This window comes from Lineus longissimus, chromosome 14, assembly GCF_910592395.1.
Source record: "Lineus longissimus chromosome 14, tnLinLong1.2, whole genome shotgun sequence".
NCBI lineage: Eukaryota > Metazoa > Nemertea > Pilidiophora > Heteronemertea > Lineidae > Lineus > Lineus longissimus.
In genome coordinates, this window is record NC_088321.1 from 6,540,176 (window position 1) to 6,555,009 (window position 14,834).

Below are 14,834 nucleotides of genomic sequence, written 5' to 3' on the forward strand. Positions count from 1 at the left end.
CGACGTGCAGAAAGTGCACTGGCCAGTGCATACCCTATGGCTATGTACTAGTAAACATGGTAAACATGAACAACATCATTATTCATCGGCAGTTCATTTTACTCCGAGCTTTTCCTCAAACATATAGCCATGATGATTAGGCCTACCATGTACCATGACCAATAACAGCACTAGATCATGTAGATGTCAACAAGTTCACATGAACCGTATAATCCCGCATGGCGCATGTGGGGCATGCGTCTAAACCAAAGCCCCAAAATCACTTGTTTTGGTCTATTTCACTTGTGTTTCCCCCGTCTCCCAGTCCATAATACATTTACAGTTTACAATCCCCGATCATGGACCAACAGAAGGTCATAGGTTGACTAAAGGAACACAACTGTTCAATGGATTTATAGTTGAATGCGATCAAACTACGTCTTTTCAATCGTGAAGGCCCTATAACAATACTTTCGACACAGTTATTATCTCCGCTGCCTCCACCATGTTACACACAGTGCTCACTGCTGATTCTAAAATGCGCCACCTAGTCAAAACAGGACATATGTTCTTCTAGGAATAGATATCTTTCCAATATTTCGTCATTCCACTATCGTCATCACCTCATCATACTTTCATTGACATTACAGGCACAGATCCACAGAGCACTCTTCAAATCATCTACACAGTGGTTATCCAACTAGGATTATAAAGGTAATTTCTTAGCCCCGCACAGTGGGTTTCAGTCTTGATAAAGGGGCACTATTGCTAGCAGCTAGGTAGGCAAGATAAAGTTAGACGAAGTAGCCGATAGGGGTCTCTCACCCCTCAAAGTCCGTCACAACTATTCAAGCTTGTACAAGGAATACATGCAGCGCTGACTCTAACAAGACCCAATGGGAATGTCGCACAGTCATCTGTCAAAAACAAGACCTATGTTGTAGTATGATCTCTTGCCAATATTTAATAATTGCACTATCGTCATCACCTCATCATACTTCATTGACATTACAGGCACACATTGACATAGACCACTGTTGCAGTCAACGACACAGTCGCTATCCAAGTAGCATTATAGAGGTAATTATCATTATCATACCTCATTGGCATGTGAACCAATCGCGTCGCGTCCTTTGCGATCACGGCAAAGCCTCATGGAATAATGTCTTTCACCGTTGAATAATTTTTCATATTCCATGCCTACAACTTCAATTTCTTCATATTCCATGGCTAGAAGTTCAATACTAATATAATATCCAAGATAAAGTTACAAGAAGTAGTCAATAGGGGTCTCTCACCTCTCACTGTATGTCCACACTATTCACGCTTGTACGAGGAATACATTCAATGCTGAATCTAACAACACCCAGTGCCCTTACTCTGTATATTAGTCACTGGAAGATGGCCCATTTCACTCCTTGCTTCTACTTCACCTATAGTCTCATTGCAAACGCCTCAGTTCTATGATATCACATTCACTTTCAGCTGTCATGCAACGCAACAACTGTGCTATCTGCCATCGCACATCAACGAAGAAGTGCAGCCGCCCACATTCCACCTCACGTCTGTCCGACTAGCTGCAATCCTCGAGGGCGCCCCACTGTACCACGATTTCACTACGATGTTTGACAAGAAGGAGCAGTGCGCGAGATAGGCTAATGAGCAGACTTCTATCGCTTGAGTTTCGGAAGAATGTTCCATATCGCGCTAAGCTGACCACTGCTGACCATGACAGGCGTGCATTGGACTGGTACAGGTTGGAACTGAACATTGAATATGCTGGTGGTGACGCTTTCTGATGAGAAGTTGGTCGTGACTGATGCAGTATCCTTGGACTTGTCCACAGCATCGTTCAATCATTGCTCTCTGAGCTGCCTTGATTCTGTACTTACCCAAATACTAAGACCAAATGCCTGTTGACTGTGCTTTAAGAGAGACTGGCGCCATGCCTAGAGATATGACTGACCCCTATTGGCAAATTTGTATGACTTTATCTTGCCTACCTAGCTGCTGCCTATAGTCTCCCTTTAACTGCGGAACACTTCAAAGTCGATACAATGCCATGTTCCACCTTTTAATGTGTTCAGACCGCCATTTTCGAAATCATCAAGTCAGGACACTGCCTTCTAGTCTCATAATAAATTTTGCTTTCCTCAATAATAACATTTCTTCTTCTTCAATGCTTTCATCATTCCAAACTTCTCCTCCTCTGACTTTTACAGGGGTACAGTCATGGCAATCAAAACCCAAATACTGAAACCAAATGCCTGTTGACTGTGCTTTAAGAGAGACTGGTGCCATGCCTAGTCTCTCTTAAAGCACAGTCAACAGACACCAACCCCCTCAGACTCAGAAACCACAAACGCCCAACCCTTCCTGCTACCTTAATACTTCTGGATGCTTTTATTGATTTATTGTAATTGACTAAGTGTTTTTGTGCTGTTGATGTTTGCAACTTGCCGAGTCGTCTGGGCAAGTATCTTGTGCATTTTTTTACTGATTTATTGTCACCGACTGTGGTTTCTACAGTTGATTTTCTAAACTTGTCTATAGTTGTGTGGGCTCCTCCGCTTTATTTACTGATTTATTGTCATCGACTGGTTTCTCCAGTTGATTTTTTAACCCTACCTATTTTAGTTGTATGGGGGCGTACCTAAAGAACTCACTCCGTTTTATTTACTGATTTATGGTCATCAACTGCTATTTTCAGTTGATTTGTGTGAAATGCTCAGTTCAGAGTGGGATAAACATAAATTAGTTATTCATGTTGTGTTCAATTGTATAATGCTCAGGTCAGAGTAGGATAAACATAAATTAGTTGTTCAAGTTGTGTTCAATTGTATAATGCTCAGGTCAGAGTAGGATAAACATAAATTAGTTGTTCAAGTTGTGTTCAATTGTATAATGCTCAGGTCAGAGTAGGATAAACATAAATTAGTTATTCATGTTGTGTTCAATTGTATAATGCTCAGGTCAGAGTAGGATAAACGTAAATTAGTTGTTCATGTTGTGTTCAATTGTGTATGTCATGAATCAAAGTGTTCTGCTCATGTAATTTTCATTAACAAAAAATATCACGACTTTACATTTTGCATTTATTGCTTCTTTGTTACAGTACCTTTACGCGAAGTACGTACATAATAGAGTAATAAAGCTATATTACTAGAGGTGGAGGAGTGGGACTCCCTCTGTATCATACCCCTAGCAGAATATATGTATTGTGGTGGTAGGAATCTAGGTAATTCTAAGCTATTTTAACAAAAGCCCTTACAGGCCTTTTTGTCTCAAATTAGCTTAGAAACCCCTAAGAACCAGACACCACAATACATATATTCTATCATTCATGAAATGGTCAGTGAAGCGTTGCAGTGAAATGGTAAGGGAATACTAGAGTTCAATGGGTTATTCCATTAAAATAAATGGTCTTTTTACTGTCTTCATTAACCAAAATTCAAGGAAAAAATTCAAGTAAATTAAATGTATTATCCAATAGCAAATCAACATAAAAGTAAATTCACCTATGACTTCTTTAATTTAGAAGTAACTGTTAATACTAATAACTTCTTCAGACTACAAGAAACTAAGATAACACCTGGGTTTTTGAGCCTGAAAAATAAGAAAGACTGTCTGCGACTGGAAAAGAATCCATTATCGTTTTACCAGAACCAATTTAACATGGCTGTTTGGTTTGCTACAACAGGTTGTGGTATTTCAATAGACGATCACTTGAATCACAGTGACCCATTGTTAAGGTCAATTTACAGGTTTCATGTTTACTATCAAATATTGAAGATCATGAAGAATCTAGAGATACCAATTCCAGGTGAAAGTGATTTTAATGAGACAAACAATAACATTAACCGTAGGAAACTAGGAGGGTTATTGAGTGAATTTGGTTTAAAAGACGAGTACGATTTCTCGGTGTTTGAAAATAACGGTGGTTGGAGGTCATGGAATGTACCGGATTACAACCCGAACATAACTGATCCCGGATATTACATCAATGATTCTAAAATCAATTTCTTCCTCATGCAAGTTCATGAAAATAGAATGCCACCGATGTTCAGTAAAGACTGGGATGCTGGAATGGCTAATTTCAAATATCCAGATATTTTCATCAAGGATCATGTCAGGAGACACAAGAATGTATTTGATGTAATTACACAAAATGAATGTCAAACCTATCAACAATTCATGATATTTAAATCAAATGGTTTCTCTAATCCTGGAATAGAGAGGTTAAATGATACAATAAGAACATATGTTTACTGTATTCTGGGTGCTCAGGCGTTGACCAGAACACCAATAATTGGAGTACCGGGTACAGAATTGGATGCACAGAAGGAATTTAACAAACTATTAAAGGATTCGATTAATCAACATCCTGATATTCCCACTTCAATTCAAAGATATCAAAAAGCAGTGAGTGACACTCATACAAGACTAGATTATGTAATAGCACCAGGATTGTATGTCATAGGTTCAAATATGGTACTCGTTATTGGTAAGCTGGATAACTACAATAATAACATTTTAATAGCACCAAAAAATGCTAAACCCGGTAAGAATGACATTAACCACAAAAAGACCTTACCACCACCACTGATGGAAGGAAATAGTTCTAAGAAAATAAGAGTTAAGAGTAGCGTTGGTACATCAATAACCAGTCATAAACCAAAGAGTAATGTTGATACACCAAAAACAACTGAAACCTCAAAGAATATTCCTATTACTACTAAACTTGACACCAAAGTTGAGAAGGAGGATGATACTCATGAAACAATTAAATTCATGCTTTACTCAGTTGTTGGTACATTGATTGTTTTTATGGTTAGATAAATAAGTAATTATGGCTGAAGGAGGTGAAAATTATGAAATGAGTGATTACTATCCACATTACGATCCTGATTACGATCCTGATTACGAATCTGATTACAAACCTGAGGATTATGTTGATATCTTTGATATTAATAAAAAGTTTAAAGATGATCGCGCAAGATATGCTGATATCTTTGGTTTTAATAAAAAGCCTCGAGATGATGACACAAAATACAACACAGGAGGTGAAAATCTTACTGATGAAACTTCATTCACTAAAACTCCAGAAAGGCCAGGCACAACATACAACACAGGAGGTGAAAATCTTACTGATGAAACTTCATTAAGTATACCAGAAAGGCAAAGAGGTATTGTCCCTGAATTGATGGAAAAGGAGTCATTTCTAGATGATAAAGAGGATAAACTTGATACAGCATTGAAAAAAAGTGGTAAATGGAAATATGACACTAACAAACTAAGTAAACTAGCAACACGTATTTATTTGCACAACGAGGAACCTTACTTCTTGCCTACAAAAGGAGAATTAGCAAACTTTACAGAACAACAAAAGAACAATATGAATAAAATTCCTAATCCTAATGGAGGGAATGCCTTTATCATTCCTTTAATTAAATCAGATGGTAAATTCCTTTCTGAAGGCACATTAAAGACTAAGTTTGGTACTAGATTTGCTAACATGATTAGAGGTATGATTGCACCTGACCCACCAGTAAGGGAACCTACATTAGTAACCCTTGAAACACAGGCAGTAATTAATGAGGTATACAGTTCAAACCAACCAATAGATAATTTAATTGATTCTAATGATGATGAACTTAAATCACTGGGTTTTACTGAATATGCCTTGAGAGAACTTAGAGGGTTAAAACAGGCTGGTGATGATCTAGCTGCAGTAAAGAGGGATAAGGACATGCAAATAGAAAGCCTAGAAGAAGAACTTAATAATTTAACAAGAGACTATGTAAAGTCTGTAGAAGAAGATACTGAAGATAAAGGAGAGTTGAAAAAGCAAATAGATGAACTAAATGACAAATTGTATGAGGAACAGTCAAAGGTATGGAGGTTAGACAATGACAGGGAGTCACAAACTAGAAGAATTAAACGTTTAATTGTTGATGTTCTAAAGAAACCAGATTCAACTATTCCTCTGAAGGACAGAATAAAGTTACTTTTTAAGACATATGGTGTAACTATTAGCGCCATAATAACAGCTGTTGTAATGACATTTACAACTCTAGGTCTTAGTATCAGTAGTGCTTTAAGTGGTGCCACTAAATCTGTAAAACCAACTCCTGGACCAGACCCAACTCCAGGACCAGACCCAACTCCAGGACCTACACCAGAACCTGGACCAAAACCATCAATACCAGATAAAGTAAAAGAAGGTCTCAAGAAGTTTGCTGAATGGCTAAAAGAACTAGCCAAGAAATCAGCTGCGGCTTTACCGGGAATCATCGGTTCTTTCGTATCATTTCTCCTGAAAACAATTGGTGCAGTTGTTGGCTTTCTAGCTGAACATCTGATCATAGCAGTTATTGCTATTGTTAGTTCCATAATTTATGGTTTAATTGGGGGTGTTAAAGCCTTAAAATCACGTAAAACAGTAAAATCACGTAAAAGGTCTTAGGTGACCTTCTATCAAAACAATGTTTAAAAAAATAATTATTATGTAAATATGAATAAATACATCTCAATAAAAGACTATTATTCTAGTGAGCCGGACTTTGTCCTGAGAGCAGAGCTCGAGTGGAACAATGAGAATCTTAAAGGATACATTCGTCCTAGGGTTATGGATCGAGCAGAGCTCTCTGGACGAAGTCTGACAAGGACAAAGTCCCGAGAGCAAAGCTCGACTCGAGCAGAGCTCTCAGGACGAAGTCCGACAAGGACAAAGTCCCGAGAGCAAAGCTCGACTGAGACAATCAAAGTAGTCCTGCCAAGAATGAAAGAATATGACGTCAGTACCAACACTAATGCTCAATTATGCCGTAATTGTAAAAGGTGGACACTTTTTGAGTATCAAAAAAACTTGAATTCAGCAAGGTACGCAGCTAAAACTGTGAAGTATCAATTCTGCACCAATTGCAATTCGACTACTTACGACGATGATTTTAAAACTCTTGAGATCAATATTGACAACAAGACACGTTACTTTGACAGTATTCTAAGGAAACTTGGATGGAGTCGGCTGTCCGAATCGGCAGTTAAGTATTTAAAGGACTTTGTGGAAGGGTATTTACAGTGCTACTTTTCAAGTCACAGAAAATGTCTTAGTAAGCAGAGATATGAAAGTACTCTTCAGTCAGCCCTAAAAATGGGTATTAACACTCTCCCCTCTAAGTTTTGTAACCAAGGGTTACATGGTGAAGCCATGCTTTTTAAATTTCACTGTGGGGAATATGATTGGTTTCTTGCCATTGAATTTATTAACAGGGCAATTGGTAAACCGCAATTAACCGATGAGAATATCACTGACCTTAGACTAGTGTACTATGCTTTCCTTAGATTTCTGCATTACTGTGGTGTCAAGGTCACCATTAACTACAAGGTATTTTTACACCAAGCCTTTAAAACGCTGAAAATTGATTATGTAATATTTACACCTTTTTTAACCAACAAGGAGCGAGTAAATGATTTGGAGATATTATGGTATGATTTCACTCAAAGTATTTTCTTCCAGAATTACAAGGTTGAGAAGGAATATGACCAGGATATTGACAAGCAGTTTGACGTTTTACTGAGTGCCAGTGCAGATCGAGACATTAACTGCATCAGTAATATTAAGTTTACACCAGCCGGACTTCGTCCTAACAGCATAGCTCGAGCCGGACTTCGTCCTGAGAGCATAGCTCGAGCCGGACTTCGTCCTGAGAGCATAGCTCGAGCTAGTGTTAAGATGCAATAAAGTTGTGAAAACAGCATTTTGCACTTAACAGTCATTTTTCCATAATTTTAAATGAATAATCAGCAAATGAATAGTCAGACATCTGCAGTGATTGAACAACAGATGAAACAGATTGGTGTTATGAGTCCTGAGAGCTTAGCTCGAGTTGGGGCTTCTAACCAACAGAATACTGGTAGTTACCAACAAAACAGAACTAACTTTCAACAGAACTGCTCTACAAATCAACAAGTTTCAAACAAGCAGTTGAATAGTTCAAATTTTGTTAATCCTAGTCAAGGAATAGTTAATCCCAGTCAAGGAATAGTCAATTCTAGTTGCCAACTAGGCTCAACTCGAGCTACGCTCTCAGGACAAAGTCCGACTAGCAATCAACAAAATTTGAACTATTTGACTGATAGTGGCCTTAAAGCCAAACAAGACTTAGAGATTCTAGTTGCAACTGGTAAAAGCAAGGATTTCCTTAATAAACAAATAACTTTTAATGACTTAGATAATATGACTGAAAAAGAAATCTTAAAACACCATAGAATGTATGAAACAAAGATGGCTGCAAGACTTAATGATTCTTTGGGTAAGACAGTAATTAAAGCTTACACTAAATTATCAAGGTGGTTATTACCAATAGATGATGAAGATAATCTTTATCATGATCTTAGAAATGATTATTTGATAACTAACGAGTTGGATAAATGGCTTGGATGGTTGAGTTTGAGAATGGGACCATTAACTGCACTTGCCTCAACAACACTTATTACTTTAGGTCATTGTCATGAGGAATCATCTATGAATACATCGAGTATGACTGCATCAAATACGAATACACCAAATATGACTGTCTCTGAATGTGACAAATCAATAGATGAAAGTCTAGATATCACAGGTAGTGATGATAAAGAAGACTAAATTAACCTGGTTATGAGAAAATAGTTCGAATTAAATTCGGCCAAGATAAATGGAACTTGAAACTGTAACTGATACTACTCGAGCTACGCTCTCAGGACAAAGTCCGACTAAAGTTTCAGTGTCTAAGAAACCTCGATCAGAGAAACAATTAGCATGGTCTAGAGAACTGGGTAGAAGATCTAAGGAATTTAAGAGGATAAAAAAGGATAAGACGACATTTAAAGTACAGGACTCCTCACCAAACAACAGAGTTGTGGAAAAGGAGGAAGAAGAATTAGAGAAAGAAGAACCACAATCTCAAAATACTGATGTATCACTGCGTGAATCTAGTAGTAATACTTATGTCTATGTACTAGGTTTAGGTGCAATTATTTTAGCATCATTTATCATGTTTAAGAAACTTCCTAAAAAAGTAAGTAAAGAGCAGCGATCAGGCTCAACTCGAGCTACGCTCTCAGGACAAAGTCCGAATGAAGCAGTCATGAAGGGATCAATCGAGCTATGCTCTCAGGACGAAGTCCGACTTAACCCTCTTGTTAAACCTGTAGTTAAAGAGAAGAAATGTACTATTCCTTTAATGGAATGATCTCATCAGGTGGTCGAGCAGAGCTCTCAGGACCTTGTCCTAGTCAAGCTTTGTTCTCTGGACCTTGTCTCAGTCAGACTTCGTCTTGAGAGCAGAGCTCGATTCTTAACTCTAAAGAAACCTCTGTTCCTCTGAAATTAACTAGCTTACCATTCTCATCAGTGATTTCGAATTTTATGTGATTAGTACACTTATTTATCGTTTTCTTACAATTCGGTTCGTATCGCTGCATTTTTATTTGGTCACCATCTTCTACAGGTATGATGCAGAAAATGTTAGATGGTTTATTGTTGTAGAGGGTCTTAGCTTTGTCAACCAAATTAGCTTGCAGGAATAGATATTTCCTGTAAAAGTTGAGTGGTCTTGTGGAGTAGTATTTTCCTTTCTTGGTGAATTTAGTTTGCTTAAAGCCAAACCACTCATTCACCACTGTGAGCTGTTTTTCTATCACCTCTCTTATGGTTTTGCTTATTTGAAAACCTTCTGTGTTTCTCTCAATCTTGATTTTTTCATTTTTATCTAACTTGTCTACTTTCAGAGGGTACTCTTTATCCTCTGTAAGTTCAAGGGTTATGTAATTATTGTTATCACAGTAAATTTTCACATGGCTTATTCCAATTTCTTTTATGTATTTTTGCCATACCTCACAAAACTCACTTAAACTAAAATGTCGAGAGTATGGAAATGTGTATTGAGTAATGGTGTCTTTAGTTGTGGTAGAATCATTTTCCAAATGCCGTTCGCAAATTTTCATGACTTCCTTTTCAAGTGTATCTGTTTCAAGTCCAGGAGCAAATAATGTCCTACACCATAATTGTTTATCTAAGGGCTCATGTTTTGTAATTCTGGTTATTTCGACTAGAAATGAGAAAATCCTTACTCCCTCTGGTAGAAAATCACCTGTCCACCATGAATTGTAAAAGGTTATCGATTTCAAAGTAATGGATTTTATGTCTAATTGGTCTGTTAAGTAGTACTCAAATTTGGCTTCATTACATTCTTGTTCATTGATTATGAAGTCCATTTCTATTTAATTCAAGATATTTATTGAATTTAATAAATTTTAATCTAATAAATAGAATGACTGATAAGAATCAGAAAATACTTTGCACTACATGTGACAAGTACATATCCTACAATAATATGGCTATTCACAGGAGAACCAAAGGTCACTTAAGTAAATTAAATCCGGATTATGTCCCTATTGCTCAACCCCGAGCCCCATCACTGATCCCTAAAACTATGGATAAGAAACTTGCATTTGAGGAAAATGAGCTAGATGGCATAAAGAAAGTGAGTGGAATAGAAATAGTAAAACAATTTGGCAAGCCTGTAGTCACCATTAGTTTGAAGATTGACAGAGAAGCTAAACAAGTGTATGAATACAGAGATAAATTAGAGGAGGTATTATTTCAACTCAATGATTACCATCACAAAATTAGCATATCAGTATTTGCTCAGTTTGATCGTCAGGGTGAAAGTGTAACACACCCCATACAGTCTCCAATGGAAAGCATAATTTCAAGGAACCAGGCAATTTATGCCATAACCAACCAGTTAAACTACATTAAGACACAGATTGAGGAAAGGTACTTTCAAGGTTCTGGACTTACTTTAAATAAAATAGAGTCTTGTAACATGACCATCTGTTCTTACAAGAGGTGTAAAGGTGGTCATTACACTAAATTACCATTTAAAACAAAAGCAGTAATAAATGTGGAATCAAATGACAATAAATGTTTTCTCTGGTCTTTATTGGCCGCTAAATATCTGGAAGAAAATCCAGAGACGGACTTTGTCCTGAGAGCAGAGCTCGAGAGTACATTCAATATCACTACCGATATCAAAATCAAATCATTTCCTGTATGTATTCAAAAGGATATCCCTAAGATAGAGAGTGATAATAATCTCAAGATTAATGTGTTCAAGTTAGAGAACGAATGGGCTAAGAGCACCTGTGAGGCAAAACTAGAACCTCTCTACCTGTCCAAGAATTATGATGATGATGATGTCATCGATCTGTTGTATTTCAAGGACCATTTCATGTACATAAGAGACATCAATCTTTTCTTCAGGACACTAGCTCATAGAGTGTATCTTTGCAGGAGATGCATGAATTACTTTTACAGGAAGTCAACACTAGATAAACATAAAAAGAAATGTGGAGAACACGATTACTGTAAGATTACTTTGCCTCCACCTAACAGTAAATGGTCACAAATTAAATTTGAAAAACACTCATTCAAAAATAGAGTTCCGTTTGTGATCTATGCTGATTTCGAAGCGATAAGCGAACCTTGTTCTTCTGCCGAAGGCAACATACCAGTAGTATCAGTAGAGCCACCTATGATGAAAGAACCGAGTTCAAAGAAACTTTTTAAACAAAATGCATCAGCTGTTGGTGTTTATGTTCACTCAGACTACACACACCTTTACAGTAGCCAGTATGTGTCTCACAGGGGTGCTGATGTTGTAGATGTGTTCTGTAATTGGTTAATCAGGATGGAAGAACAATTCTCTAATTTATTGAACTGTAACTTTCCTCTAACAATGACAGATGAAGACTCGAGCTCTGCTCTCAGGACGAAGTCCTACTGGCATAAATATCAATTAGAAACACATTGTTACTATTGTAATCAACCTTTGGGATATGACAAGGTCAAGGATCATGATCACTACTGTGGTAGATATCGAGGTGCTGCTCACAACTCGTGTAATTTGAATGAAAAGAAAGCTATGTTTGTTCCAGTGTTTTTTCACAATCTCAGTAATTACGATTCTCACTTATTTATTAAAGAATTAATGAATAAGCTACCGAAGTACAAGAAACTGAAAATACTTGCCAAAACATCAGAGGAATACATTTCATTTCAGTTCGGTTGTTTCAGGTTTTTGGACTCGTACAGATTCCTGCAGTCCAGTTTAGACAACATAACCAAATCAATGTTGGATGATGATTTTAAAATTACCAGACAGCTGTTCCCAAATACCACTGACTTTAAGCTATTGAGGAAGAAGGGTTCAGTACCTTACTCTTTTTACACATCACATGAAAGCTACAATGTTACTTACCTAGAAAAGTCTATGTTTTTTGACGAATTGAAAAATGAAATGGCACCTGATTCTGCCTATGATGAGGCTAAGGTAATATGGGATCATTTCAAGATCAGGAATCACGGTGAGTTCATTGACCTCTACCTCAAAACTGATGTGATCCTTTTAGCTGATTTATTTGAGAAATTCAGGGATGTCAATTTGAACTACTTTCAGATAGATCCCTGTCACTGTTACTCGGCACCAGGCCTAACCTGGCAAGCTGGTTTGAAGTACACAGGAATAAACCTAGAACTACTGACTGATACCAACATTTTACTTACTTTTGAGAAAGCAATACGAGGTGGAATTTCGGGTGTTATGGGAACAAGACATGTCAAGGCAGATGAACACCACAAACTACTCTACGTAGACGCAAATAATCTCTACGGCTGGTCCATGATGGAACCTCAACCCTATGGTAGTTTTGAAATGATAGATATTGATCCACTCGAGCTATGCTCTCAGGACAAAGTCCGACTAGGACAAATTCCCGAGAGCAAAGCTCGACTTAACATGAATGTTATCAGTAAAGAGCAGATTATGGCAATTCCAAGTGATAGTGAAGTAGGCTACTTTTTAGAGGTTGATTTGGAGTATCCAGGAAATATTAAATTTAAGTCAAGGAACTTTCCATTCTGTCCCGAATCTCTCTTTATTGAAGATGATGAATTAAGTCCTTACCAGAGAGAGTTACTGGGCGATGATAAAAGATCAAATGTAGAGAAACTAATACTAACACAAAAGGATAAAACTAATTACATAGTGCATTACAGAATGCTACAATTTTACCTAAAGCACGGAATGGTACTTAAGAGGGTTCATTCAGTGATAAGCTTTAAACAATCAAAGTGGTTAGCACCATACATTGATTTTAACACTAAAAGACGTATGGATTCTAAGACTGATTTTGAGAAAGACTATTTTAAACTGATGAACAATGCGTTCTATGGAAAAACTTGTGAGAATGTAAGGAACAGGGTTGAAATTGAATTTGTATCGGACGGGGAGAGAGCCAGGAATGTAATGGCCAATCCCAGGTTTTCATCGATATGCGTATTTGACGAACATAATGCTGCTATTAGCATGAGGAAAACATCAATGAAATTCAACAAACCAATCTACATAGGAGCTTCAGTACTTGAATTGTCTAAATTATTAATGTATGAATTCTATTATGAAGTTCTTCAACCGTACTTTGGTGAGAAAAATATTGAACTGCTGTATCTAGATACAGATTCCTTTGTACTTAACATTAATACTGATGACTTAACTAAAGACTTAAAGGAGTTGAAACACTATTTTGACTTCAGTAATTATCCAAAAGATCATCCACTCTATGATACCAGTAAGAAGAAGGTACCAGGCTACTTTAAGGATGAGCTAGGAGGAGTAGAGATGACTGAATTCATTGCCCTGAGAAGTAAGATGTACGCTTACAGGACCAAGACTATGTCTGGAGAGCAAGGATCGACTGGGACAAAGTCCCGAGAACAGAGTTCGACAAAAGATTACGATTCTAAGAAATTGAAGGGTATTGCCAAGAATGTAGTAAGGAGAAATATCTCATTTGATGACTATGTTGATTGTCTTGAAAAGAGTAGGTCATTTTACCACAAGATGAGACACTTAAGATCAGATAAACACCAAATCTATTTGGAAGAAGTTAACAAAAAAAGCCTCAGTCCTTTTGATGACAAGAGGTTCATACTTGAAGATGGAATAAGCACCTTACCATTTGGAATGTATTATGAAGGCTACATAGATTACAGCGATTCAAACTTCGCTTGAGTCGAGCTTTGCTCTCTGGACTTTGTCCTAGTACGACTACGTCTTGAGAGCATAGCTCGATTAGGACTACGTCCAGAGAACAAAGTTCGATTAAACTAATGAATAGGGTGGTGCTGATGGTAGTGTTACTTGGTGAAATTCATCCCTAACACCGAAGTCATGATAATAGTGATAGTGATACACCACATTAGGATTAGGACGTAGTCCGGGTCCGACTTCGTCTTGAGAGCATAGCTCGAGTCGAACTTTGTTCTCTGGACGTAGTCCGGGTCCTGTTTGATTTACTGAACTTTTAGTTTTTCTAGCATCTCTGTCTGTGCTAGTTTTTTTTCCTTCTTCTAAAAAAGTCTTCTTTAAAGACTCTACATCAACAGCTGAACTTGCCTCCCTTTGTTTTTTCCTAATGGCATTTTTCATCGAAATGTATTTCTCCTTCTCCTTGAGAATCAAAGTAAACTCATCTGTAGATATGTGAGAATCGGTTAAGGCTTTACTAACCAAATCATTGATTGTGTTCAGTTTTGAAATTGCCAACATTCTGATATTCTCATGCTTTTCAATTTTCTTAAGAATATTCTTTTTCTCCCAGCCTAAGGCTGATGAAATAATGGCACTACCTATTGTTACGCCACCCAAAGCTAAGCCTATCGGTGCCGTGATGACACCAGCTAGAGCGGAAACACCAACAGATCCGGCTGCAACGCTGGCAAAATTAAGGAAATGGCTAATGCCAGTAAT

General features: G+C 37.4%; 1 protein-coding gene and 1 long non-coding RNA gene across 2 annotated transcripts in view; one reads left to right on the top strand and one right to left on the bottom strand.

The window, feature by feature from the left end:
- The window catches only part of LOC135499222 (uncharacterized), a 407,058-nt gene that overhangs the window by 35,772 nt on the left and 356,452 nt on the right, over positions 1-14,834 (bottom strand). The window lies entirely within an intron of this gene.
- LOC135498574 (uncharacterized) lies at positions 604-1,639 on the top strand. Its single transcript, XR_010449105.1, has 3 exons — positions 604-693; positions 994-1,059; positions 1,465-1,639. It is a non-coding gene; the product is annotated as an uncharacterized LOC135498574 (long non-coding RNA).